General features: G+C 41.7%; 1 protein-coding gene and 1 non-coding gene across 13 annotated transcripts in view; both read right to left on the bottom strand.

Moving 5' to 3' along the window:
* ASTN2 (astrotactin 2) overlaps positions 1–27,730 on the bottom strand; it is a 1,042,634-nt gene that overhangs the window by 757,098 nt on the left and 257,806 nt on the right. The gene's annotated exons all lie outside the window — the stretch shown is intronic.
* TRNAS-AGA (transfer RNA serine (anticodon AGA)) lies at positions 27,369–27,440 on the bottom strand. The gene has a single exon. It is a non-coding gene; the product is annotated as a tRNA-Ser (tRNA).

Consider the following 27,730-nt stretch of genomic DNA (forward strand, 5'->3'; position numbering starts at 1 on the left):
CCCACTCCAGTACTCTCGCCTGGAAAATCCCATGGATGGAGGAGCCTGGTAGGCTGCAGTCCATGGGGTTGTGAAGAGTTGGACACGACTGAGCAACTTCACTTTCACTTTTCATTTTCATGCATTGGAGAAGGAAATGGCAACCCACTCCAGTGTTCTTTGCCCGGAGAATCCCAGGGACGGAGGAGTCTGTTGGGCTGCCATCTATGGGGTCGCACAGAGTCAGACACGACTGAAGCGACTTAGCAGCAACAGCAGCAAAGTATGTCCAGATATGTCTCACTACTTCTTGAGGGACAAAGTCACCTCTGCTTGAGAACCTCTAGACTAAGGTAACCTAGATGGTAAGTGGGGTGCCTGGGATTCAAATGCAGATCTGTCTGGCACCAAGAGCCATGCTCTTAAGAATAATAATATCAATAACCATCATAATAGCAATACTCATTATTTTATGAGCCCACATATGACAAATCTTTCTAACTATGGAAAGAAGAGCTAATGGAGGTGGCAAGTCCTCTGAAACTAGAAGTAGGCAGAAGTGTCACATTCCAAAAATAATACAGAAGAGATTCAAGTATTAAAAAGGAAAGGTGAACTAAAAGCCAGGCAGCCCAACGATAACCCAAAAATCCATTATTCAGTGAATTTACAACTTGAGGTTCTCATTTTAATTCTAAGTCCCTTTCAATAATTACAGAGGAAGAAACCAATCATAATTTGAATTATCTTATCCTCAGTAGAAACCCAAAGAAATTTGCCTTGTACTTATAGTTAGGAGATTGGGAAGGTGCTGTTCCTAATCTCCTTTTTTCAGCCCTCTGACACACACACAGATACAAACCCTCTTGTCCACACATCTGGGCTCAGAAACAATTGGTCCATCATCTGGTTCTAAGTAGAAGAAACTAGAGATATAATACAGCAAGTCATCAATTGGGCAGTAAACTGGCAAGTCTCCACTGGTGTGTAATAAACTCATGGTGCCTGAGAAAGAAAGACATTGACAAGAGGGAAGACCACAGACTCCCACCTGCCTCTTTCCATGGCCGGAGCATCTACCTCCTGAGCTGTCAGTCAGTTCAGTAGCTCAGTCATGTCCGACTCTTTGTGACCCCATGGACTGCAGGACGCCAGGCTTCCCTGTTCATCATCAACTCCTGGACCTTGTTCAAACTCGTGACCATTGAGTCAGTGATGCCACCCAACCATCTCATCCTCTGTTGTCCCCTTCTCCTCCCACCGTCAATCTTTTCCAGCATTGGGGTCTTTTCCAAGGAGTCATTTCCTCGCATCAGGTGGCCAAAGTATTGGAGTTTCAGCTTCAGCACCAGTCCTTCTAATGAATATTCAGGACTGATTTCCTTCAGGATGGACAGATTTGATCTCCTTTCAGTCCAAGGGACTCTCAAGAGTCTTCCCCAAATGGAACACAAAGGAAGAAAGTAGAAGAAAGACATACACATCTCCAGCAATTACAGACTAGAATGACCAAAGGTTCATGGATATGAGTTAGGAACAAACTTGCATGAAGCAGATCATCCACGTGATATTTTAGAGACCCTTCCCAAAGACCTTACAATGCAATAAATTACACCAAGATGTTAAATTAAAGCTGGACTAAGGTGGATTGGGCATCAAAACAAATTATTCAATTAACTGGTGATTCAAGCAAAAAAAAAAAAATTAAGAGGAGGATGTGGAGTTCACACCTAGAAGGCCAAGTAGAGAGAGATAGGTACCTCTCTGATGATTTTAGCCTTCCCCTGCAAAGCACAGGGACTGAAACTATACTTAGATGCTGGGTATGGTATATCAAGAAGGATGAGAGGGTTTTCCCAGGTGGCATATACAAAGAGCATCTTCATTTCAAAACATGATGAGTCACTTAGTATGGCTAGAGTTCAGTGATCCTAGAGGGATGCTGCTACAGATAAGGTGAGAAAGATGCAGTGCCCACATCAGGAAGGGACAAGGGACCTGGATACCAAGTTAAGCACCTGAACTTTAGTCTGTATAGTAGGGAAGATCACTTGTACATGTGGATTTTGATCAGAAGAGTGGCACTGTCAGAGGAATACTTAAGGAAGATCAATGTGACTGTCAGTGTGGAAGAGGTTCCTAAGGAAAATAATGACATAATGACAGTACTGATAAAAAGAGTTGAGATGTATCGAGCCACTCAGCATGTGCCCGTAACTGTGCTAAGCATTTTATCTAAATTTTCCAATTTAATACTCACAACAAACATATGGGGTAAGCACTTTGATAAATTGCTTTTTGTAGAAGAAAAGATTAAGCTTAGAATTCAAATTGTGTTCAGGATCCCAATACTTGACACTGATGGCGTCAAGACACTACCCCAAGTTCAATTCTAGTGTCTATACATTTATTTGAGAAGTCTCTGTAAGTGCAGACAAAGGAAAATACAGATCTCAACTGGACAATGTTGAAGGAAATAGAAAACAAGATTTATACTTGAAAACATACATATTCAGGGAATAGAAATGGATAGGAATGATTGGACTTAGATCTAAACTGGAGGCTCTGAGAGAAGTCTTGTTGCATCCTAGCTGTTCTCCTTGGGAATGATATATAACTCTATGGGTTCAGGGTTAACTACATCCTGATAGGGTCAAAGGTTGCCTAAATGTTCCCCTTTTCAATTATAAAAGGATGACTTGTCACTGATGCTTTTCTTACCAGGATCAGCTTGTCTACAGAACTAAATTAAAACATATGTTGCTGCTGCTGCTAAGTTGCTTCAGTCGTGTCCGACTCTGTGCGACCCCATAGATGGCAGCCCACCAGGCTCCCCCGTCCCTGGGATTCTCCAGGCAAGAACACTGGAGTGGGTTGCCATTTCCTTCTCCAATGCAGGAAAGTGAAAAGTGAAAGTGAAGTCACTCAATGGTGTCTGACTCTTCACGATCCCATGGACTGCAGCCTACCAGGCTCCTCTGTCCATGGGAGTTTCCAGGCTAGAGTACTAGAGTGGGTTGCCATTGCCTTCTCCAAAAAATATGTTACAGAAATGGAAAAAAAAATGTCATGGCATGAAAAAATTCCATCTCACCATCATCCAAGGGAGCGGCAACAGCAGGGCAGAACTGTTGGGAAGGGCCATGACCCAGACTCTGGGATTTAGGCAGGACTAGAGGGTGCAGGCAGACAGCCAAGGAGGGCACTGGCTTCACGAGCAGAAGGGTTTGCAGATGACTGAACTTGAAACTTAAGTAAACACAACTCATACAAATATTTATACTTACCTGCTCAGTGAACTTATCACGAATGTCTCTGTGGCTCTGGCTCATAAGTAAGTCCAATTCTTCAAGTTTCACTGCTCTTCCTAGATAGCACGAATGCTGCCCGCTCTGAGCTCCACTGTTTACCCATCCTCTGCAGAGTCTGGATCCGTTTTCTCACTCTTATCTTTCTGAATGTGCCTGACCCTCCCTACCTTATCCTTCAGTCACAGCCCTCATTCACTTCCAAGCTAATTGTTTCCACCGATGTGTGCAAATGAACCATTTACGGGAAATGTCACAGGATGTTAATTTCATGTGGAATTGGGTAACTGCAAAAAGTGCCTTTTTTATTATATAGAATAAGTATTATATTAATAGTGCCATTTTCAATTAGAACCACAATTGCAGGCCTGTCGTCCACTAACTGTGGGTTATTTCTCACGAAGTATTTTTCTGTACAGTTTTCTTTCTAAATCCCCCATACTCCCTCCCTTGCATCATCATAATTAAGATAATGCAGCGTAAGTATAAACACATAGTGAAGGCTCTAACGCCACCATGGACTATCCTACTAGTGCTACATACTTATTGAAATGTCTCAAGCAAAAAGGAAGAAGTGTTGGAGGCACTACGGAGGTAGAGGAATGAAGACTGATGAAATCAGCAGGAACAAGACAAAGCAGTCCAGAAAACCTGGCCAGAGCCCACATCAGGGGAGCTGAGCTTGCCTGAGTACTTCTAGAAGGCAACCAGGAAGCATACTCAAAGCTTCGGAACATTGAGAAAAATCTCATCAAGCGTCTATCATGTTGGGTGCTTCACATGGATCATCTGATTTACTCCTCGAGGCGACTCCACGAAGTTTGTTTTTTTATGGCCATTTTACAGATGAAGGACCTGAGAGTCTAAAAGTTAAGGAAAGAAAGGGCAAGCTGAGATTTAATACTCGATTCTAGCATTAGCCAGGTACTGCCATTAAGAACCACTCCAAATTTTTTTTTTTTTTCATTCAAGATTGTACTTATTCATGTGCCTGTGGGCCAAAGGAACCCTGGTGACTCAGATAGTCAAGAATCTGCTTCCAGTGCAGGAGACCCAGCTTTGATCCCTAGGTTGGGAAGATCCCCTGGAGAAGGGAATGGTTACCCACTCCAGTATTCTTGCCTGGAGAATTCCATGAACAGGGGAGCCTGGCAGGCTACAGGCCATGGGGTTGCAAAAAGTCAGATGCGAGTGAGCGACTTTCACTGTGGGTCAAATGAGGGTCAGATTATTCAGGCTGGGGTTCACTTGGCTGCAAAACAATAGGTTGAGTTCAGGTCTGCTTCACAGGCTTCGCATCCTCTTTGGACCAGCGAGCTAAATGGGACATTGAGGAAAGCACAAGAAAGAAACTCTTCTGTGCAAGCATATTTCAGGCTTTTTTGGGTGTCGCACCTGCTAACATCTCACTGGTCAAGTAAGTCAGATGCACAAGCTCAGCTTCAATGGGACAGGAAAATATTCCTGACTCACAGTGGTAGATGGAAAGTGAATATATGCTCAATAATCATCTGAGCTATCACATCTAAAAATCTTTCAAGTTTCAATAACACCATGAAAACCGTACCACTATGAGTCCAAGTTTCTGTAGGGAGTCACGTCAAAGGGAGGTGGCCATGGTGACACAGAAGTGGTAGCAAGTAAGTGACCTGGAGCTTTCCTCATCTGTATAAAAGGCATAATATTGGCAAATCTTCTTAGGAAGGCTGTTGGAAGGTGACTGAGAGGCCTCTGCTATACTTAGTCGCTCAGTCGTGTTCAACTCTTTGTGACTCCATGGACTGCAGCCTGCCAGGCTCCTCTGTCCATGGGGATTCTCCAGGCAAGAAGAATGGAGTGGGTTGCCATGCCGTCTTCCAGGGGATCGTCCCAACCCACAGATCAAACTTAGGTCTCCCGTATTGCAGGAGGATTCTTTACCATCTGGGCTACCAGGGAAGCCCAAGAATACTGGAGTAGGTACCCGATCCTTTCTCCAGGGAATCCTCACATCCCAGGAATCAAACCAAAGTCTCCTGCATTACAGGTGGATTCTTTACCAGTTGAGCTACCAGGGAAGCAAGATGCCTATACAGAGTTTAAAAAAAAACAAAACAAAACAGGATGCTTCTTTGTGTGCTCATATTCTATTGCATTGCTCAGTTTTACTTTTCTTTATCAAACATATCACTGCTGCCAATGTGTTATATATTTATTTTCTTATTTGTTTGCACTTGTTGTTGCTGCTTAGTCGCTTAGTCATCTCTGACTCTCTGAGGCCCCATGGACTATAGCCTGCCAGGCTCCTCTGCCCAAGGAATTTTCGAAGTAAGAATACTAGAGTCGGGTGCCATTTCCTTCTCCAGGGGATCTTCCTGATCCAGGGATCGAACCCACATCTCCTGTGTCTCCTGCATTGGCAGGCACATTCTTTACCACTACTACCATCTGGGAAGCCTGGTCTCCTCTTAACCATTCCAAATGTTAGCTAAATAAATAAAAATGTATTGTCTATTTTGTTAACTGTCATAACATTGGTGCTTAAAGTACTGACTAAAATGTAGTACACCCTCAATATTTGTTTTAGTACGGGAATGCAACATTGTTAACTCAACTTTATAAATACTCTGCATGTAACACAACAAACTCAACCTGTGCCAGTTTTGAGCTCTGAAGGGGGGACAAAGTTGTTTTGAGAGGTACAGTGGAATGGGAATGATGATGACAATGGTGGCTATGGTTTGCTGTTGCTATTAAATATAATAAAATTAAAGATCACTGGACTTGGAATAAACAAGTACTGATGACTTGGTTACATATCCTTACAGTTGTGTTGCTTTGGAAGATCTCTTAACCTCAGCAATTCTCAGTGATCTCATCTATGTAATTGGTTTGCACGTATAGATTTTGCCAAAGTATCTCAAGTCCCCAATATAATCTCTTAAAGTGTCTGGCAAAAAGTAGGTAGCTATCAGGTTGAAAATGAGGATGGTGATAGTCAAGATGATGAGCATTTTCTTAAAGTTTTTCCTGGGAAAAGTATATAAAACAACTGTTGTAAACGTAGGCAGAATTAAACTTTCAACAGGTACAGCAAAGGACTGGGAGTTAAAAGCTGAAGAAATGTTCATGGAACAAGACACTTCAGAACTGACACCCGCAGACCACATTAGATTCATATATGGAGAGATGGTAGAGGAAAGTCCCAGAAAAGGAAAATAAACCAAGCAAATCTCCAGAGAGAGATAAGGGCAGAGGGAAGAGTTGCAGCTGTCCAAACAATGTTCACACTGCTTTTAGAAATTTTTGATTTATCTAAGCAATTCCAGATTCATGAGTTGATCTCTACAGTAACCATGTATAATATACAGAAGAGTTATCATCACTATGCTACAGGTGAGAAAACAAGAGGTTCAAAGACAGTGCATAATTTAACTCTGCAGCTGGATGAGAAACTGAAAATCTAGTTGAGACTCCAAAGTGACACATATCAGACATCAAAATGAGTTTAAGATAGATCACTCCAGTAGCTCATGTGGGTCGCTAGATACCAGTGAGCGAACCATTTAACTCCTCAGTTCCATCAGGGGAATGACAAATGACTTTTTTTACATTTTTTAAAAATTGAAGTATATTTGATTTACAATACTGTCTTAGTTTCAAGTGTACAGCAAAGTGATTTAGTTACATGTATGTGTGTTATATTTATATATATGCAAATATAAAATTATATATATTTAATGAACTAAACTGAACTATATATAACATGCTGCTGCTGCTAAGTCGCTTCAGTCGTGTCCGACTCTGTGCGACCCCATAGACGGCAGTCCACCAGGCTCCCCGGTCCCTGGGATTCTCCAGGCAAGAACACTAGAGTGGGTTGCCATTTCTTTCTCCAATGCATGAAAGTGAAAAGTGGAAGTGAAGTCGCTCAGTCGTGTCCGACCCTCAGCGACCCCATGGACTGCAGCCCACCAGGCTCCTCCATCCATGGGATTTTCCAGGCAAGAGTACTGGAGTGGGGTGCCATTGCCTTCTCCGATATATAACATATTCATATGTAAATTTGTATTTACATATATTCTTTTTCAGATTCTCTATTATAGGTTATGACAAGATTTGAATACAGTTCCCTCTGGTATACAATAAGTGCTTGTTGTCTATTTTATATACAGTACCATGTGTCTGTTCATTCCAAACTCCTATTCATCCCTCCCCCACCCTTTGGTGACCATAAGTTTGCTTTCCGTGTCTGTTCATCTTTTTATGTTTCATAAGTTCACTAGTGGCAGTTTTTTAGATTTCACATTCAACTGATACCACATAGTATTTGTCTTTGTCTGACTTGCATCACTTAGTATGATAATCTCTAGGTCCATCCGTGTTTGCTACAAATGGCATTATTTCATTCCTTTTTAGAGTAATGTTCCACCGTGGTGTGTGTGCATCACACCTTCTTTATCCATTCGTCTCCTATGGACACTTGGGTCCCTTCCATATCCTAGCTATTATAAACAGTGCTGCTATGAACACTGGGGTGCACACGTCTTTGCGAATTGCAGTTTCTCCGTGGCCCAGGATGACGAGCCAAAGAAAACCAGCATGAGGATGAAGAACAAAATAGCTGTTCAAAGAAGGACTCTAAGACAGGCTGTGTGAGCTCAAATCATGGCCCCTCCACTTTCCAGCTACGAGATCCTGGACATCTTCCTTAAGATTTCTAAGGCTTAGTTTCTTTACCTGTAAAACAGGGACGACAATCATGTGATAATACACACTGTAAAAGTGGGTAAGACAGCACACTGTAAGTGCCATGTAAGTGTCAGCCATCAAGCTTGTCTGAAGATCTGAAGAACAGGGCTGCCTGGAAGGGTGAAGGCATTGCACCAGAAGGACGTTGGAGGAATCGTGAGAGTGATGGAAAAAGTGAGCCAACACGGGAAACAGGGATGCCGCCACCCACATGAAGGGCTGCAGAGGAGGATGCTTAGGAATGGGAGCTGGTCTGAGAAGACCATGAGCATGCGCTCACGCAGCGAGCTAGCTCTAACTCCACCTGGGTCACTGAAGCTAGGTCATGTCATGACGATGCCAATCAAGCCAGACCTTCCCTGACCTTTCTATGTTTCCCACCTCCTCATGCACACTCCAGCCCCAGAGAGGCTGGAAAAAAACAGATAAACGCTGGAGAGGAGGCAAGTGAGAGAGAGAAAGCAAGCAAGCGTCGCTGACCGTCTTCGGCTGCCAAGATAACTCCAGCCCTAATCGGGGGAACTATAGACTCTCCTCTTAGTGGAGACTGAAGAGCTGGTTATTGTTACATTAAGTTAGTGTTGGCCTTTAATTACCTAATGGTCACCAGAAAAGCCACTGTATATTTCTACAGGGGCAGAGAAGAAACTAATACCGTAATATTATTCAACAAGTACAAAGGGGTTAGAAGACAAAACTAAAGATGCTTTGTGACTGTATCCTATGGGGGCACTGCCGGGCAGCACATGACATTACAACTCTGTAATACTATTTTCCTTATACTTAATACAGCTTTTTCCACTCTAACTAGGACTTCCTTTTTGTTTTTAATAAAATCATCACAACATATTCAGATAAAAATTACTTAGCAGGGAAGTGGAAGAATTTGACTTGAGTTTGCACTTCCCAACTCATGAATCATTCTCCATACAAGGAGGCAATCAATATATGCAATTTATGGTTGTAAATAATGTATTTTTCCTTTAACTCAAACATAGGTTAACCGTTAAGTCTTTCTTCCACTGGACTAGGTATTTTTTCTGTGTTCTCTCATTTTATCATATAGAGTCCTAGTTCTTATAACACTGCTTGTACTTGCAATGATTGAAAGGAAAGTTATGACCAACCTAGACAGCATATTAAAAAGCAGTGACATTACTTTGTCAACAAAGGTCCATCTAGTCAAGGCTATGGTTTTTCCAGTAGTCATGTATGGATGTGAAAGTTGGATTATAAAGAAAGCTGAGCGCTGAAGAATTGATGCTTTTGAACTGTGGTGTTGGAGAAGACTCTTGAGTGTCCTTTGGACTGCAAGGAGATCCAGCCAGTCCATCCTAAAGGAGAGCAGTCCTGGGTGTTCACTGGAAGGACTGATGTTGAAGCTGAAACTCCAATACTTTGGCCATCTGATGCAAAGAACTGACTCATTGGAAAAGACCCTGATGCTGGGAAAGATTGAGGGCAGGAGGAGAAGGGGACAACAGAAGACGAGATGGTTATATGGTATCACTGACTCAATGGGCATGGGTTTGGGTAAACTCTGGGAGTTGGTGATGGACAGGGAGGCCTGGCGTGCTGCAGTTCATGGGGTTGCAAAGAGTTAGACATGACTGAGCGACTGAACTGAACTGATAACTGTTGTCTCTCCCAGTTGGAAATGAGCTCCATTATTGGCAAAGACCATGTTTGTATCATTTACTACTACGTCTGTATTATTTACCACTATTGTCCAATCTTTCTCCAGCGCAAAGTGCCTGGTAGAGTAGGCATTTGGTGTACATCAGTTAAGTGAATGAATGGGTGAATTAATTAACAGAGATTTACCTGCTGAGTTTCAAAGCACTGGTTTCAAAATAACTGGTTTAATATATGTAGTTCTATCTTGAAATACATTTCCAACTAACATATCACTTGGTTAGGTTTTAAAATCAGTATATTAGAAGTATTACCATTTGGAAGTACATAAAACCTTCAAAATATCTTTTATAGATGGCTGAACTGGGTCCCAGAGAATGGGGACGACACCTGAGACAGGGTCAGGATGGGATGGCAAGTGGCCATCCTCCTCTTGATGCTCTTTGTCCTGCATCCAGTTGGCTGAAGAACCTTCTAGTCCTGTGTAACTGATAGTTTTCAAGGATTCACACTCCACAGCATCACCCAGTGAGACTGTCACTGGGTATCAGTGAAAAGTAAAGAGAAGCCTGGAGGAAGCTTTCATTCTGGCATTAATAAATGTGTGACAGAAACCTCAGCCTAATGTTGTGTGAAATTTGGGAAGGATCAATAATCATCAAGTTAAAACAGATCTTAAGCCTCCAGGTCTCCCTAGACCCCTGCCCCCAACTCTGCTAGGTAACCAGTGGGTCCTGAAGTGAGTCATTCATGACTGGGTTTGAATGAAACATATTTATGAAGCAGGGGGCTGAGCCCAAGGAGGGGAGGTTCCTTCAAGCTTGGGAAGCTACTTTGTCATCCGGTGTCAGGCTTTGATAGAACTGTCCTGGTGCATGCCTCAGGCCTCTTGTGCCAATTCTGCTGGGATCTTCCCTTTGGCCCCACTGGGCTTCTTATTCTTAGAAGGACAGATGGTGATGGCCAAGGTTGACTCATTGCCTCCCCTATATTGACACTGAACTCGGCATATACGTGGTTTGTCTTTTACATCCCATGATAATCCTATGAGTTAAATAACTTCTTAGTATAGGCATTTTACAGATGAAGAAACTGAGGCTCAGGAAGGTCTCACAAGCTCCCCCAAGGTCACAGGGCCAGCATGAGATAGAGGAACTACTAGAACATACAGTCTGAGTTCAGAGCCCACGTGGACAACCACTATGCTTCATAAGTCCCACTGCCTGCATGGTGGCCATGCAATAGCTCGGGGAGATGCTGGCCGCCTCCTCCAAGTGCCTTCTTTCTGCTGCCCTATGCTCCCACATCTGTCCTGCCATTTGCATTTGCACTCACTCAGAGTGCGTACGTGTTTGCTGAATACCTACCACATGTCTTAAATGATTTGGGCCCATTACCACTCAACACTGATACATAAACATGTATCAGTCTGGTAGACAGAGTGCCTGATGAACCATGGATGGAGGTTCGTAACACTGTGCAGGAGGTGGTGATCAAAATCATCCCCAAGAAAAAGAAACGCAAAAAGGGAAAACGGCTGTCTGGGGAGGCCTTACACATAGCTGAGAAAAGAAGAGATGTGAAAGACAAAGGCGAAAAGGAAAGATATACCACCTGAATGCAGAGTTCCACAGAATAGCAAGGAGAGATAAGAAAGCCTTCCTGAGAGAACAATGCAAAGAAATAGAGGAAAAGAATAGAATGGGAACGACTAGAGATCTCATCAAGAAAATTAGAGATACCAAGGGAACATTTCATGCAAAGATGGGCACAATAAAGGACAGAAATGGTATGAACCTAACAGAAGCAGAAGATATTAAGAAGAGGTGGCAAGAATACACAGAAGAACTGTACAAAAAGATCTTAATGACCCAGATAACCACGATGGTGTAATCACTCACCTACAGCCAGTCAACCTGGAATGTGAAGTCAAGTGGGCCTTAGGAAGCATCAGTATGAACAAAGCTAGTGGAAGTGATGGAATTCCAGTTGAGCTATTTCAAATCCTAAAAGATGATGCTGTCAATATGTCAGCAAATTTGGAAAACTCAGCAGTGACCAAAGGATTGGAAAAGGTCAGTTTTCATTCCAATCCCAAAGAAGGGCAATGCCAAAGAATGTTCAAACTACCACACAATTGCACTCATTTCACATGCTAGCAAGGTAATGCTCAAAATCCTTCAAGTTAAGCTTCAACAGTACATGAACAGAGAACTTTCAGATTTACAAGCTAGATTTAGAAAAACCAGAGAAACCAGAAATCAAATTGTCAACATCCGCTGGACCACAGAAAAAGCAAGACAATTCCCAAAAACATCTGCTTTACTGACTACACTAAAGCCTTTGACTATGTGGATCACAACAAACTGTGGAAAATTCTTAAAGAGATGAGAATATTAGACCACCTTACCTGCCTCCTGAGAAACCTGTATGCAGGTCAAGAAACAACAATTAGAAACGGATGTGGAACAAGGCACTGGATCAAAATTGGGAAAGGAATATATCAAGGCTGTATCTTGTTTACCCTGCTTATTTGACTTGTATGCAGAAATGTCATCATGCGAATGTCAGAAATAAATCATGTAAAATGTCAGGCTGGATGAAGCATAAGCTGGAATCAAGATTGCTGGGAGAAATATCAATAACCTCAGATATGCAGATGACACTACTCTGATGGCAGAAAGCAACAGTGAAAGTGAAAGTCATTCAGCCGTATCCGACTCTGAACTATACAGTCCACGGAATTCTCCAGGCCAGAATACTGGAGTGGGTAGCTGTTCCCTTCTCCAGGAGAACGTCCCAACCCAGGTCTCCCACATCGCAGGCGGGGATTCTTTACCAGCTGAGCCACAAAAGAAGCCCAAGACAAAAAGCAAAGAGGGACTAAACAGCCTCTTGATGAAGGTGAAAGAGGAGAGTCAAAAGGCTGGCTTAAAACTCAACATTCAGAAAACAGATCACAGCATCTGGTCCCATCACTTCATGGCAAATAGATGGGGAAACAATGGAAACAGTGACAGACTTTATTTTCTTGGGCTCCAAAATCACTGTGGACAGTGATTGCAGCCATGAAATTAAAAAACATTTGCTTCTTGGAAGAAAAGCTATGACAAACCTAGACAGCATATTAAAAAGCAGAGACATTACTTTGTTGACAAAGGTCTGTCTAGTCAAAGCTATGGTCTTTCCAGTAGTCATATATGGATGTGAGAGTTGGACCATAAAGAAGGCTGAACACCAAAGAGCTGATGCTTTTGAACTGTGGTGTTGGAGAAGACTCTTGAGAGTCCCTTGGATTGCAAGGAGATCAAACCAGGCAATCCTAAAGGAAATCAGTCCTGAATGTTCCTTAGAAAGACTGATGCTGAAGCTGAAACTGCAATGCATTAGCCACCTGATGCAAAGAGCTGACTCACTGGAAAAGACCCTGATGATGGGAAAGATTGAGGGCAGGAGAAGGGGATGACAGAGGATGAGACGGTTGGATGGCATCACTGACTTAATGGACATGAGTTTGACTAAACTCCAGGAGATGGTAAAGGACAGGGAAGCCTGGTGTGCTGCAGTCCATGGGGTCACAAAGAGTTGCACATGACTGAGTGACTGAAAGATAACAACACTCAACCCTTGACTTCAACCTCTGATAAGGAGGTGTTATTACCCTTGATTCACAGATGAGCAGATAGAAGCTCAGGGAGGCGGGATAGCTACTGTGCCAGCAAGAGGGGTTGGCAGGGCTCCTTTCCAAGTGCCCCAGAAGAGCTCTGCATGGCTGTCCTAAAGAAGAGATTTCCTTACCTCTCAGCTGGTAATTTCCTGCCCCTCTCTCACGGAACACAGCCCTGCACAGCAGGAATGTTCGACAGTTAGTTACTCCTGGGAATGAACTATTTGTGCCATGAAGTTGTGGGTTTCTAAGAACCAGGGCCACACCTGTTCCCTCAATATTCTCCTTAAGACCTTAGCTCATCATAGTTAGTTGAAATTCCAGGGGCAAAATGCTGCCCCTTTTCTCCACACAGTCAGCTGGTTATTTGCTGAGGAAGTCACTTCACACTTCTTGAACTCTACTCTCCATGTCTATCAGGATGGGATAGTACTACCTCCCCTATAAAACTGGTTGGAAGATGAAGAAAATAGGAAAATGGTTATAAAAGCTTCAGTATGATGCCTAACACAAAATAAGAAACCAGTTGTTGTTTTTTTTCAAAAAGCTATTATCATAGGAACATTGGTACTTGAAGCACTGCTTATCTGAGGTTTCTAAATCTTTTGACCACGATGACAAAGTAAAAATTATCTCTTTAGCACTTATAACCCTTATAAGAAATAGTTGTTAACTTAGGTAACTGGTTACCCAATGCACAGGCATTAGGTCTTAATACAATAAATAACAGTCCTGATAATAATATCGAATGCACAATACCTACAGCTTTAGTGCATGTTCCTTTAGTAACAGTGGACTGGAAAAGAGGGAGATGGAGATGCAGATATGGAGTCTGAAGGGTCAAGTCACGAGGAGGAGCCCAGGGCATCTTGGGCTGTTCCTCTTGCCCTGAAATCTTCTTGTAGTTTCCACCATCTCTCATTCCCCCTAATCTCACTCTCTCTGATCCATCCCCCCCTTTGCAGTCCATTCAATCTGCCAAGATGCAAATAGGATCTTTGATTCACCAGTTTAAAAACCTTTAGTAGTTCCCCCACAGCCCTTAGAACAAAGTCAAGTGCTTGTACTGCTTTGCCAGGAAAGCCCTTTATAACCTGATCCACAACAGCCTCCTCACCATTTGCTGCTATATGTTCCTTTGTGATCCACATCTGGCCAAATCACATTTTGCACAGCATCTTCCCATGCCTGGTTTTCTCCTGGCTAAGTGTTACTCGTCTTTCAGTTCTTCAATCAGCTCTCTGCTGTTTAGACCCCCTCTGCTGACACTCTGAACAGCCCCCATAAAACAGTGCATTGTTGTTCAGCTGCTGAGTTGTGCTCCATTCATTTGTGACCCCATGAACTACAGTCCCCCAGGCCCTCTGTCCATGGGATGTCCTAGGCAAGAATACTGGAGTGGGCTGCCATTTCCTTTTTCAGGGGATCGTCCCAACCCAGGGATCAAACTTGCATCTCTTGCATTAGCAGGTAAATTCTTTACCACCGAGCCACCAGGGAAGCCCCAAACAGCCCACAGAGCCAGCTAATTCGCCTCTTACAATATATCCTTATTTTTCAATATCTTCTCCACAAACTGCAAACTCCTGTAGAATCAAACAAGAGAGCCCATGTCTAAAAGCCCAAGCCAGTACCGGGCACATAATACTGTTTGACTCCTTCTCTCTCAGCCTCAGTTTCATCAAAGGCAAATGATGTTGAAAACATCCATTCTTCCTGCTACAGGAGATTGATGGAAAAATAAAAGGACACACACGAGAAATTTCTATTCAAACTTCCAATCCTGGTTCACATAGTAGACATTTGTTTTAGGGTTTTATTTTTTAATTTAGAAAGATAGCCTATTGAAAAGATACATGAATCCCAATGTTAATTAGCAGTATTATTTACAGTTGCCAAGATACAGAAGCAGTGTAAGTGTCCATCAACAGAAGAATGGATAAAGAAGCTGTGATACACACACACACACACACAACCACACACACTATGCATGCACACACACGTGGATACTACTCAGCTACAAAAATAATGAAAAATTGCCATCTGCAGCAACATGGATGACTTTGAGGGCATTAGGCTAAGTGAAATAAGTCAGAGAAAGACCAGTACTGCATGATATCACTTATATGTGGGATCTAAACAGTACAACAAGCGAGTGAATGAGTAAAACATACAAAGCAGCAGACTCAGATACACAGAACAAACCAGTGGTTACCGGTGGGGAGAGGGAGGGGCATCACAGGGCTGGGGGAGTGAAGAACCAAACCACTGGTGTAAGACAGGCTCAAGGATGTATTGTACAACGCAGGGAACACAGCCAACATTCGGTAATACTGTAAATGGAAAGTAAAATTTAAAACTTATGTAAAATTTTAAAACAGAAAAATAAAAATACTTTTTTAAAAAGATAGAAAGATAATCTAAAAAAGGTAAAACCACACTAAATCAAAACATACCAGTAGATTTTGAGAGGCAGGATTGGCAGAGAAAAATACTATCTGTTGGACTCGGAGAAACCCCCAAATTTCATGACAAGTGCACTATGCTATCTATATCTTTCTCCACGTCTGTTAGTCTATCTACCTCATTCTGATCACATTATTTTTTCCTGAAAACATCTTTCCTTTACTGCTAAACTCTTGTGAGTTTGAGAAATGAAATCCATATAGTTCTGAGTCAGTTATAATTAAATCATAATAGAACAGTCTTATGGACTCTGTGGGAGAGGGAGAGGGTGGGAAGATTTGGGAGAATGGCATTGAAACATGTAAAATATCATGTAGGAAACGAGTTGCCAGTCCAGGTTCGATGCACGATGCTGGATGCTTGGGACTGGTGCACTGGGACGGCCCAGAGGGATGGTATGGGGAGGGAGGAGGGTTCGGGATGGGGAACACATGTATACCTGTGGTGGATTCATTTTGATATTTGGCAAAACTAATACAATTATGTAAAGTATAAAAATAAAATAAAATTAGAAAAAAAAACACTTTTTAGCAATTACATATTTTAATATGTTAGTGACTTAAATAATTTCCCTAAAACTACTCTGCTTTCCTTCCTTTGTTTTAACCACCTTCCCCAAATACAACATCACTCTAAGGAAAGGACCAATTGCCCAAAGCAAATTATAGTAAATGCTGAACATAATATCAAGGGAAGATTTTTTGAGAGGTTGAAAATTTAGCAGAAACACTAAATTATTGTCTCTCTTGAACCTGCATGTGGTGGACCAAACAGACTATGAGTCAGAAAAACAAAACTAAATCATTTATTTAGTAAATATTAATCATCCATTATATACTAGGCTCTGAACAAAGAAGACAGCGACCCTATTCTCATGGGAGTTATATTTCAAAAAGGGAGCTAAATGTCAACTCAAGTCATTTCGTGAGTGGCAGTTCCTGTATAGGAGGTTGTGTGAGCAACAGAGAAACCTGATGTGATCTGGGAGGTCAGTAAACATTTTCCTGAGGATAGAATATTAGATCTGGCATTTGACATGGCCTTATCCTAAAAACAATGGAGTTTAGGTCTGAGAGCAGTAAGGGTTTATCTACATTTTAGAAATATTAGCTAAATAACTTTGAGCAGAAAGGCCCACAGGGCAGTGGGCAGTGTGTCCTTGGTTAAAGGACCATTAACCAAATCCACTAACCACTAACCAAGTCTGCTTCTTTGAGACTCAATTTCCTCACCTCTAAAATAAGGGTTACAAACCTACTTTTTTTTTTTTAAGAATAACTTTGCTCTTTTATATATTTTTCCAGTTTTATTGAGATATACTCTTAAGAATCCCTTGGACTTCAAGGGGATCAAACCAGTCAGATCTGAAGGAAATCAACCCTGAATATTCATTGGAAGGACTGATGTTGACGCACCAATACTTGGACCACCTGAGGCAAAGAGCAAGCTCATTAGAAAAGATCCTGATGCTGGGAAAGATTAAAGGAAAGAGGAAAAGGAGATGGCAAGAGAATAAGATGGTTAGAGGGCATCACCAACTCAACGGACATGAATTTGAGCAAACTTTGGGAGATGGTGAAGGACAGGGAAGCCTGGTGTGCTTCAGTCCATGGGGTCACAAAAAGTTAGACATGACTGGGTGACTGAACAGCAACAGATATACTACATAAGTTTAAGGTGTACAACATAATGCTCTGATATATGTTGCAAAATGATCACCACAGTAAGTCTAATAAACACCCATCACCTCACAGAGTTATATTTTTTTGTTGGTTTAAGAACTTACACGATCTAGCAACTTTCAAATATACAATTAGGTATTGTTAACTACAGTCACCATGCCATGTATCACATTCCCAGAATAACTGGGAGTTATTATAACTTGGAGTTTTTTTTAATTTTATTTTATTGAAGTAGGGTTGATTTACAATGTTCAGTTTCAGATGTACAGCAAAGTGATTCAGCTTCACGTATGTGTGTGTGCGTCTGTGTGTGTGTGTGTGTGTGTGTGTGTGTGTGTGTGTATGTAGTTTTTCAGGTTCTTTTCCCTTGTAAGTTATTACAAAATAGTGAGTATAGTTCCCTGTGCTATATATACAGTAGGTCCTTGTTGGTGCAAACCTTCAGCCTCATATTCAGACTTGCAGGGAATACCTAAGGGGATCATGGGAGGGGCTAAGACGATGGTGGGAGGAGCTAAGATGATAGTGGGAGGAGCTCTGAGGATGATGGAGAAGAAAAGATGAGTGTGCAACCACTTTACAACTTGTGCATGTTTAATTAATAGAGATAAAAGCTGCTTTATCAATATCTTCATTTCCACAAGAAAATGCATAGTGTGACAGCCTGTGGTTACAGTCCTTCATATGGGAATTATCAGCTGATATGTGGAGGTGGGGACTCAATATCCTGGAAAATTTAATGTATTGTAAGTTAGAGCCCTTTCCTTAGGAAAATGTTTAGTGGAAGACACTGTTCTATAACACCCCCCTACACCCAGCCACCTTCACCCCATGGTTTCTGGGCACATGAGCCATAAAGTCCATCCAAAAACCTCAGGCTAGTCCCTCCAGGGGCAAAGCAAGCATTCGGCCACCACAGCAGCTTCTTTCTAACTTGTCAGACTGGAAGCCATAGTAAAACATGCATTTTAAATTACCTAACTGGACATAAGCTGCATGAAGCAATACTAATATGATATACTATACTTTTTTCCTTCTCTTTTACTCTACCCTTCTCTTATTTCATCATAGTTTGCTTTTCCGTATTTTTAAATGCTGACCCTGACTCAATAAATTGAGCCTAAGCTGCAGTTTAGAAAAGTGTTTCAAGAATAGCAAGCATGCTTCTGAGTTCTGCCTCTGTCAATTAATTGCTGGTGTGATCTTGGACGATACATAGCCTCTTGGAGCCTCAATTCCCTCAACTGTGAAATGGGGATAATAATGCCTATTCTAAGAGCTGGGAGAATTAAGGTAATACCATGGGAAATCACCACATAGATTTCCTGGCACAGAATATGTGTTCAATAAATGGTAGTGATTATAAATAGAGGCGGCTAATGGGGGAATTAGAGCATAGCTAAATCCCTTCTGCCTCAGGGGGAAAAGAAGGAAGAAGAAGGAAAAAAAAAAAAAATCTCATTCATTTTCTCCCCAGGGGGTCTGTCTTCCAAAAGTAGCTATTTACTGCGGGGAGGGGAATTAGGTCCAAATGCCTGTGTTTGCTGTGACAGGATTTATAAATAAGTAAAATGCTTCATCAAACATTTATAGTTGTGTGTGAGCATCAAAAAAAAAAAATAGGCACGTGGGCTTGGGGCTTATTTATAGTGACTCCCTGTTTTCTCTCTCCAGCACAATTTCACAGCTTAGCTTTCATTTGCTTGTGATTGTTCTTGGATGAACTTCACTTCCAAGCAGAAGGTATTAATTATTAAAACAGAGACCAGAAAAAAGCAGCCCAGGATGCTCCCCCAAACATTGACAGGATGAAGCCGCAGGAGGCAGCCACCAAAAAGAAGGGCCTGGCATCGCGAGCACGTGCTTTCTCGGGGAGCCAGCCCTTGGCAGAGCATATTTTAACAAACAATCTGAGGACGCCTGCTACATGTTGTGTGGGGCCGCGCCGGCCCTGGTGGGGGGACAGGCATGTCAAAAATGAATCAGACAGTTTCTAACACACCTTCCGGTGAAGGGAGGGAGCTCCCAGCCCAAGGAGGGAGGAGGTACGTAAACATCAAACTACAAGACAAGGAAGCCGAGCATCTCTGCATGAAGCTTGCTGGGAATGGGGAACAGGAGCCCATCATCTTAGGAGGCAGCATGGTCTGGAAGACGAACATCTTTGGGACCAGGCCATGTGAGTCTCAAATTCCTGCTCCAACGCATTCTGAATCTGTGATTTTGGGTGTATTGTGGTCATTCCATCTGTGACACAGGTGTGATAAAACCTCTCTGGCAAAGGGCACTGGCTAGGAATAAATATGAAAAGTCATAAGAGCCGATAGACAAACTGTAAACATTCATTAAATGGGAAATACTAATAATGAGTGCTATTTAGCACATCTGCTGAGCTTCCATGGTAGCTGACGGTAAAGCGTCTGCCTACAATGCAGGAGACCTGGGTTCGATCCCTGGGTCGGGAAGATCCCCTGGAGAAGGAAATGGCAACCCACTCCAGTATTCATGTCTGGAAAATCCCACGGACGGAGGAGCCTGGTGGGCTACAGTCCATGGGGTCACAAAGAGTCGGACACGACTGAGCGACTTCACTTTCTTTCTTTCACTTTGTTGTTGCTGTTAAGTTGCTAAGTTGTGTACGACTCTTTGTGACCCCGTGGAAGGTAGCCCTCTGGGCTCCTCTGTCCATGGGATTTTTCAGGCAAAAATACTGGAGTGGGTTGCGATTCCCTTCTCCAGGGAATCTTTCTGACCCAGGGAATGAACCCATGTCTCCAGCATTGGCAGGTGGATTCTTTACTGCTGCGCCACAAGGGAAGCCCATTTAGCACACAGTAGATGCTAAATAAACAATGCTTTTCATCCTCCTTTCCTCTGCATGGATTACAGGTTGCCCTCACCTTCTACGCACTCCAACTACAGTATGCCTGATACAATCCCAGTCAGGACACCCTCCATACCTAACCTCAGCTTCCATCAGCCTCGGAGTTTGTCCATTAATGTACTGATTGAGCAATTGCTATTCAGTATTAATGAATACTGGTTAATGAATACTGATTCATTAACATGATTAACATGAGCACCTGCTACATGCTAATGCTGGTGCAGGCACTTGGAATTCAAAAAAGGCACATAAACCCCTACCTTCCTGAACCTTCTCATGGGGAAAGATGGCAATAAAGACATCAATCAGTCAAATATAGGCTATGTTAGATGGTGCTAAACATTGATGAGAAAGATAAGGCAGGGAAGAACAGGGCTTGCTGGGAAAGGGGGTGCTATTTTAAACCAGGAGGCCTGAAGAGTCTTATGGAGAAAGTAAAGTCTGGACAGAGACCTGAAGGGGTCATGAAGTAGCCAGGTGGGCACGCAAGGGAACAGCAGGGGAGCACCCTTGACCTCTGAGCACCTCCCACTTTGGTCCTTCAGAAGGAGGGAGGGAGTAGAGTGATTTGACTTTGTAAAATAATTCTGGCTTTCCCCCACAATGATTTAAGCAATCACACCTGACTATGTGATGTTTAACCAGTGCCCAGAGTAGACTGTGGGCTTCCCAGGAAGGTGGCTCTAGTAAAGAATCTACCTGCCAATGCAGGAGATACAGATTCTATCGTGGGTTGAGAAGATGCTCTGGAGTAGGAAATGCCAACCCACTCCAGTATTCTTGCCTGGAAAATTCCTTGGACAGAGGAGCCTGGCGGACTACAGTCCATGGGGCCATAAAGAGTTGGGCATGACTGAGTGATCGAGCACACGGGGCATGGACATGATAGATTCCACATTTACAGAGAGACAGGAGCCTGGCTGTGTCTCTGCTGCTGGTTCCACAGAGCAGGGAGCGTGGATCTGAATGTGACTCAGAGGTGTTCGTGACCACACTGTCTCCACTGGCCACAGCATGCTCGGGCCCCGGACGCTAAAAGGATATGTGCTCTCAGCAACATCCAAGACCACTAACTTTGGAGTAATCTCTGATGACATTAGGACCTTCGAAGGAATTCAAACCCAGTAAAGCCAAAATAAATAAATAAGAGCACAGAAAGAAAAAGGAAACGTAGAATAGGAACAGTTGTTTTAGCACACCCGACTGAAATGCTCACAGGGATGTGATGTTCACCAGAGTACAAGAAGAGGGTAACTGTCCTGTACTAAGAGTAAAGGCTAGAGCAAAGCTGCCTCCTCAGGTTCCGGGCCTAACTGTGGCCTAGAGAAAGGCTGTTCAACCTCTCTGCGCATGAATTCGTCCACCTGTAAAACAGGAATTATTTCCAAGAACTGACATTAGGGTAAGGCAAGTTAATCCGGGTACATGTTTAGCACTGTACCTGGCTTAGAGTGAAAGATCATAAAGATGAGTGTTTGGGAGATTGGATACATACATTTTGGTAAATTCATGTAACCAAATATTGCACCGCAATATAAGAGAATAAATTATTGGTACCAGTAGTAACATGGATGCATCTTGCACATGATATGTTGAATAAAAAGAAGCCAGACACAAGAGTGCACCCGTGTAGGATCCCGTACATATAAAGAACAGGAAAAACCAACTGATGGTAAAAGTCAGAATATTGGGTACTTTTGAGAGCCCATCTTACAGCTGCCCACAAGTACTTCCTGTGATGATAAAGTTGTTCACATTCTGTACTGTTCAAGGCAGTAGGCACCATTAAAAGCAAAGATACACGTGATTACTAAGGATCTGAAATGTGGTCTATGCAACCAAGGACCTGGACGTTTGAGTTTAATCAATTATAATTAATTTAAACGGCCACATATAGCTAGTGGCCAGAGTTGAGAGAGCCCAGTCTGAATCTTCACCTGGACGCTGGTGACAGGACTATAGGCATATACTAGGAAAACGTATCAAGGATATACTTAAGATTTGTGCCATTTACAGGCTATACAGGAATTCTCCTTCAAAAGTTAGTAAGGGTTATTAATCTAACTGCACTACCTCATCCGGTCCTCACAAGCTCAAGCAATGCAGGGAGAAGCCCTACTGTGCCCATTTCTGCAGTGGCCACACTGAGGGGTCCTGATTTGTCCATAGTGCTGTAGCTTATAGATGGCAGGGTAGGCAGCAAGCCCACCCAAGCCCTTCACAGATGGGAAAAAAGGCATCTCAAAGTGACCCGCTGAGATGATCCCGTTCAACAACTGATTCATTCAATGCACATTTTTCAAGCACCTGCTGAGTGCCAGGCGGTGTTCCAGGTGTTTGGAATGAAGCAGAGGACAAAGCAGGGATAAGTGCTGGCTTTCCTGGAGCTCACATCAGACATCTTTGCTCACCTCACTCTGGCCACCTTACCATGGACCAGATCAACTGAAATCAGACTTAACTAAGCATCTATTAGTTATCAGATAACCCCAGATATCATTCCTGATACCCTCTGAGCTCAATAGCCTACTTGTGTTCTGAGTCCTGGCCCTTTCATTTGTAAGATAAGGGATGGAAGAATGCACCCTAGAGAAATACTATCTAAAAGAAAGAAAAAAAAGGACCATCAGCAATACAGATATTAGTGATTTAATGATAAAAAAATCAACTCCCTACAAAAAATTAACAGTCTTAAACTTTATTCACTTAGCAATGCAGTCCTCCAACATAAAAGAACACAAATTGTCAGAAATAAGAGAATTAACTAGTCTACCAGTCTAGATTTTGATTGGGAAGATTTTAGGACTTCTGTCTCAGAAAGAAGAACCGAAAAAAGGGAAAAAAAAAAAATATATATATATATATATGGCAGATGAATATTGGGACGTAGAAATTTTGGTCAATAAAATTTAACAGGCAAGATTAATGATTATACATGACTATTTTGTCTGATAATTAGGAGATGTATGATGTTTCTCAAACACACAGGAATCATTGATAAAAGTAGCCATGGCCTAGGGTACAAAGCAAATCTCAGCAGAGAATTAAGGATAGTATCCACATCATATTTTCTGACAAAGTATATTAAAATTAGAGTCATATAAAAAAGCTTTTTAAAAACATATGTTCAGAAATTTAAACAAAAACAAAAAAATTTAAACAAAAAGCATTCAAAAACAAAGAAATCTGTAAAATATTTAGGACTAAAGAGCAACATGTGCATTACAGAGCAAATCCTGACATCTAGAGATTAAAACAATACTTAGAAGAAAGTTAACTATTTAATGCAAACATCAGTAAGAGAAAAAGATTGAAAATTAATGACCTAGGCTTTTGATTCAATTGTTTAAAAGAGAATACTAGAGTAATAATAAAGGATATAGAACGTACTTGAAGTTGCCACGAGAGGATGGGTGGGGGAGGGATGGATTGGGAGTTTGGGATTAGCAGATGTAACCTATTATATACAGAATGAAGAAACAAAAAGATCCTAGTGGATAGCATAGGGAACCATAGTCAATATCTTGTAATAAAACATAATGGAAAAGAATATGACAAAGAATGAACATATATGTATAACTGAATCACTTTGCTGTACAGAAGTTAACACAATATTGTAAATCAACTATAGTTCAATAAATTTAAAAAAGGATATGCAAAGAATAAAATTTAGATAACATAAATTAATAAGAAATAACATCAAGTTTCAACAAACTGTGGCCAAATTAAAAAATATTAATACAACAGATATAACACAAAAATGATTGAGAGAAGATGCCCAAATAATCCCACATCTCGAATTAAAATGAGGGCATAATTATAGGTACTGCTTTATTCACTATGCCAAAGCCTTTGACTGTGCGGATTACAACAAACTATGGAAAATTCTTAAAGAGATGGGAATATCAGACCACCTGACCTGCCTCCTGAGAAATCTGTATGCAGGTCAAGAAGCAACAGTTCGAACTGGACGTGGAAAAAAGGCCGTTTCCAAAGTGGGAAAGGAATATGTCAAGGCTACATATTGTCACACAGCTTATTTAACTTAAATGCAGAGTACATCATGTGAAATGCCGGGCTAGATGAAGCACAAGTTGGAATCAAGATTGCCGAGAGAAATATCAGTAACTTTAGATACACAGATGACACCACCCTTATGACAGAAGACAAAGAAGAACTAAAGAGCCTCTTGATGAAAGTGAAAGAGGAAAGTATAAAAGTTGGCTTGAAACTCAACATTCAGAAAACTAAGATCTGGTCCCATCACTTCATGGGAAATAGATGGGAAAACAATGGAAACAGTGACAGACTTTATTTTTTTGGGCTCCAAAATCACTGCAGATGGTAATGGCAGCCATGAAATTAAAAGATGCTTCTTCCTTGGAAGAAAAGCTATGACCAACCTAGAGAGCATGTTAAAAGGCAGAGACATTACTTTGCCAACAAAGGTCAGTCTAGTCAAAGCTATGGTTTTTCCAGTAGTCATGTATGGATGTGAAAGTTGGACTATAAAGAAATGTGAGCACCGAAGAATTGATGTTTTTGAACTGTGCTGTGGGAGAAGACTCTTGAGAGTCCCTTGGACTGCAAGGAGATCCAACCAATCCATCCTAAAGGAAATTAGTCTTGAATATTCATTGCAAGGACTGATGCTGAAGCTCCAATACTTTGGTCACCTGATATGAAGAACTGACTCATTGGAAAAGACCCTGATGCTGGGAAAGATTGGGGGCAGGAGGAGAAGGGGACGACAGAGGATGAGATGGTTGGATGGCATCACTGACCTGATGGACATGAGTTTGAGCAAGCTCCAGGAGTTGGTGATGGATAGGGAGGCCTGGCATGCTGCAGTCCATGGAGTCGCAAAGAGTCAGACACTACTGAGTGACTGAACTGAACTGAGAGATGTCAGATATCTATACCAAGTCGTACATATTACATACATACATATACACACATATTTATTTATAACACAAAACATTATGTCCATAATGGTACAACACAGATAAAAATCAATGATTCTAAGTTGTCTCCAAAACCACAAGTCTTATGGACTCTGTGGGAGAGGGAGAGGGTGGGGAGATTTGCGAGAATAGCATTGAAACATGTATAATATCATGTATGAAACGAGTCGCCAGTCCAGGTTCGATGCACGGTACTGGATGCTTGGGGCTGGTGCACTGGGACGACCCAGAGGGAGGGGAGGGGAGGGAGGAGGGAGGAGGGTTCAGGATGGGGAACACGGGTATACCTGTGGTGGATTCATTTTGATATTTGGCAAAACTAATACAATATTGTAAAGTTTAAAAATAAAATAAAAATTAAAAAAAAAACAAAAAACAAAACCACAAGTTATTTAAGAATAAATAAATGACTGAAATAGGCATATAAATATCTGAATCAGTAGACAGAATTTACCATCTAACATAAAGATGGACACAAATATCAGGCCCAGATAGTAACAGTTTTAAGCATATGTATTTAGTCGTTCAGTCTTGCCCAATTCTGCCACCCATGACTATAGTCCACCAGGTTCCTCTGTCCATGGGGATTCTCCAGGCAAGAATACTGGAGTGGGTTGCCACACCCTCATCCAGGGGATCTTCCCAACCCAGGAATCAAAGCCAGGTCTCCTGCATTGCAGGCAGATTCTTTACCATCGAGCCACCAGGGAAGCCCAGTTTTAAGCATAAATTCTAACAAATGTTAGAATTTCACACAGTAATTACACATTTGAGTATGTTTAACAGCATGACAGAATAAGAGGAAAGGCTGTTTAAACTCATATTTTATAAAGCTAGGATAATGTTGGTACTGAAACTTGTCTAAGGTATTAGAAAATGTAAGGATGGTTTACTAATACTAATATACATGTATATGTAGAACGTATATGTATGTAGAGACACCACACAATCAGGTTAAAAGGGAAAATACAACCATCTCACTTGATACAGAAAGGCTATTTAGTAACATGTAACCCAAAATCATAATTTTTTAAATTAATATGCTAAAGCTAGAAGAGAAATTTCCTTATTAAAAGCTTACCAACCCCATTGCAGCATTTCCCTGGTGGCTCAGCTGGTAAAGAATCCACCCGCAGTGCAGGAGACCTGGGTTTGATCCCTGGGTTGGGAAGATCCCCTGGAGAAGGGAAAGGATACCCACTCCAGTAGAACTGCCTGGAGAATTCCATAGACAGAGAAGCCTGGCAGGCTATAGTTCACAGGGTCACAAAGAGTTGGACAGGACTCAGAAACTTCAAAAAAAGAAAAAGAAAACTTTGCTATGTGATTATCTATGAAAGTGCAAGTGAAGTCGCTCAGTCGTGTCCGACTCTTTGCGACCCCATAGACTGTAGCCTACCAGGCCCCTCTGTCTATGGGATTTTCCAGGCAATAGTCCTGGAGTGGGGTGCCGTATCTACGGAACACTACAGAAACATAACGCATAATGGAAGGGTTTTAGTATTCTTCCCCTTAAAGTCATGAACAAAAATGACTGTCTGTGCAAAAGGAGAAGACAAAACAAAGATAAGATAGTATACAGATTTTCAAAGTGACTGTTAATGGTATAGAATATGATTTTTTTTACACAGAAAAATCCATAGGTAAAAAAAAAAATAATTACTCATATTTTGGGATTCAATGAAAAACCAGAATATCTATACACAGGAAAGCAAAAATTAAGATATACAATAAAAATGAAAAGATACAATTTGCAATAATAATAGAAAGTGGGGATGCTACTGGAAGTTAAATATAATAAACAGGGTATGATAGGTGTATGGATAAAGCTTCTAAAGCTCTATTCAAAGACATAAAAGAAGACAAAGAAAGAGACCTATTATTTCAAGGATGGGAAGTCTGAGTTTTGTGAGTTTTGCAAAAAAGTGAAGTCGCTCAGTCATGTCCAACTCTTTGCGACCCCATGGACTGTAGCCTACCAGGCTCCTCCCTCCCTGGGATTCTCCAGACAAGAGTACTAGAGTGGGTTGCCATTTCCTTCTCCAGGGGATCTTCCCAACCCAGGGATCGAACCCGGGTCTCCTGCATTCTAGGCAGACACTTTAACCTCTGAGCCACCAGGGAACCAATCTGTAAATTTTATGTAATCACTATACCAATCACAGCAAAATGTTTCCTAAAATGGGAGAAAGTTATCTTAAAATTCACCCAGAAGAGTAAAGAGAGAAGAGCAGCTAAGATATTTAAGTGAGAACAGTGAGGGGCCCTGCCCTATCTGATACCATTATAAAATTATAAGACATTATAAAATTTTAATAATTAAAAGCAGAATGCTGCTAGAGCACAGATCAATAAGTAGGCCAGTAAAAAGGAAGCAATCTCAGAAACTGTCCTCTACACGCAGAAACTTGTTA

The sequence above is a fragment of the Bos grunniens genome, chromosome 8 (genome assembly GCF_055505025.1).
Source record: "Bos grunniens cultivar Pamir isolate PY7600 chromosome 8, Bosgru_T2T1.0, whole genome shotgun sequence".
NCBI lineage: Eukaryota > Metazoa > Chordata > Mammalia > Artiodactyla > Bovidae > Bos > Bos grunniens.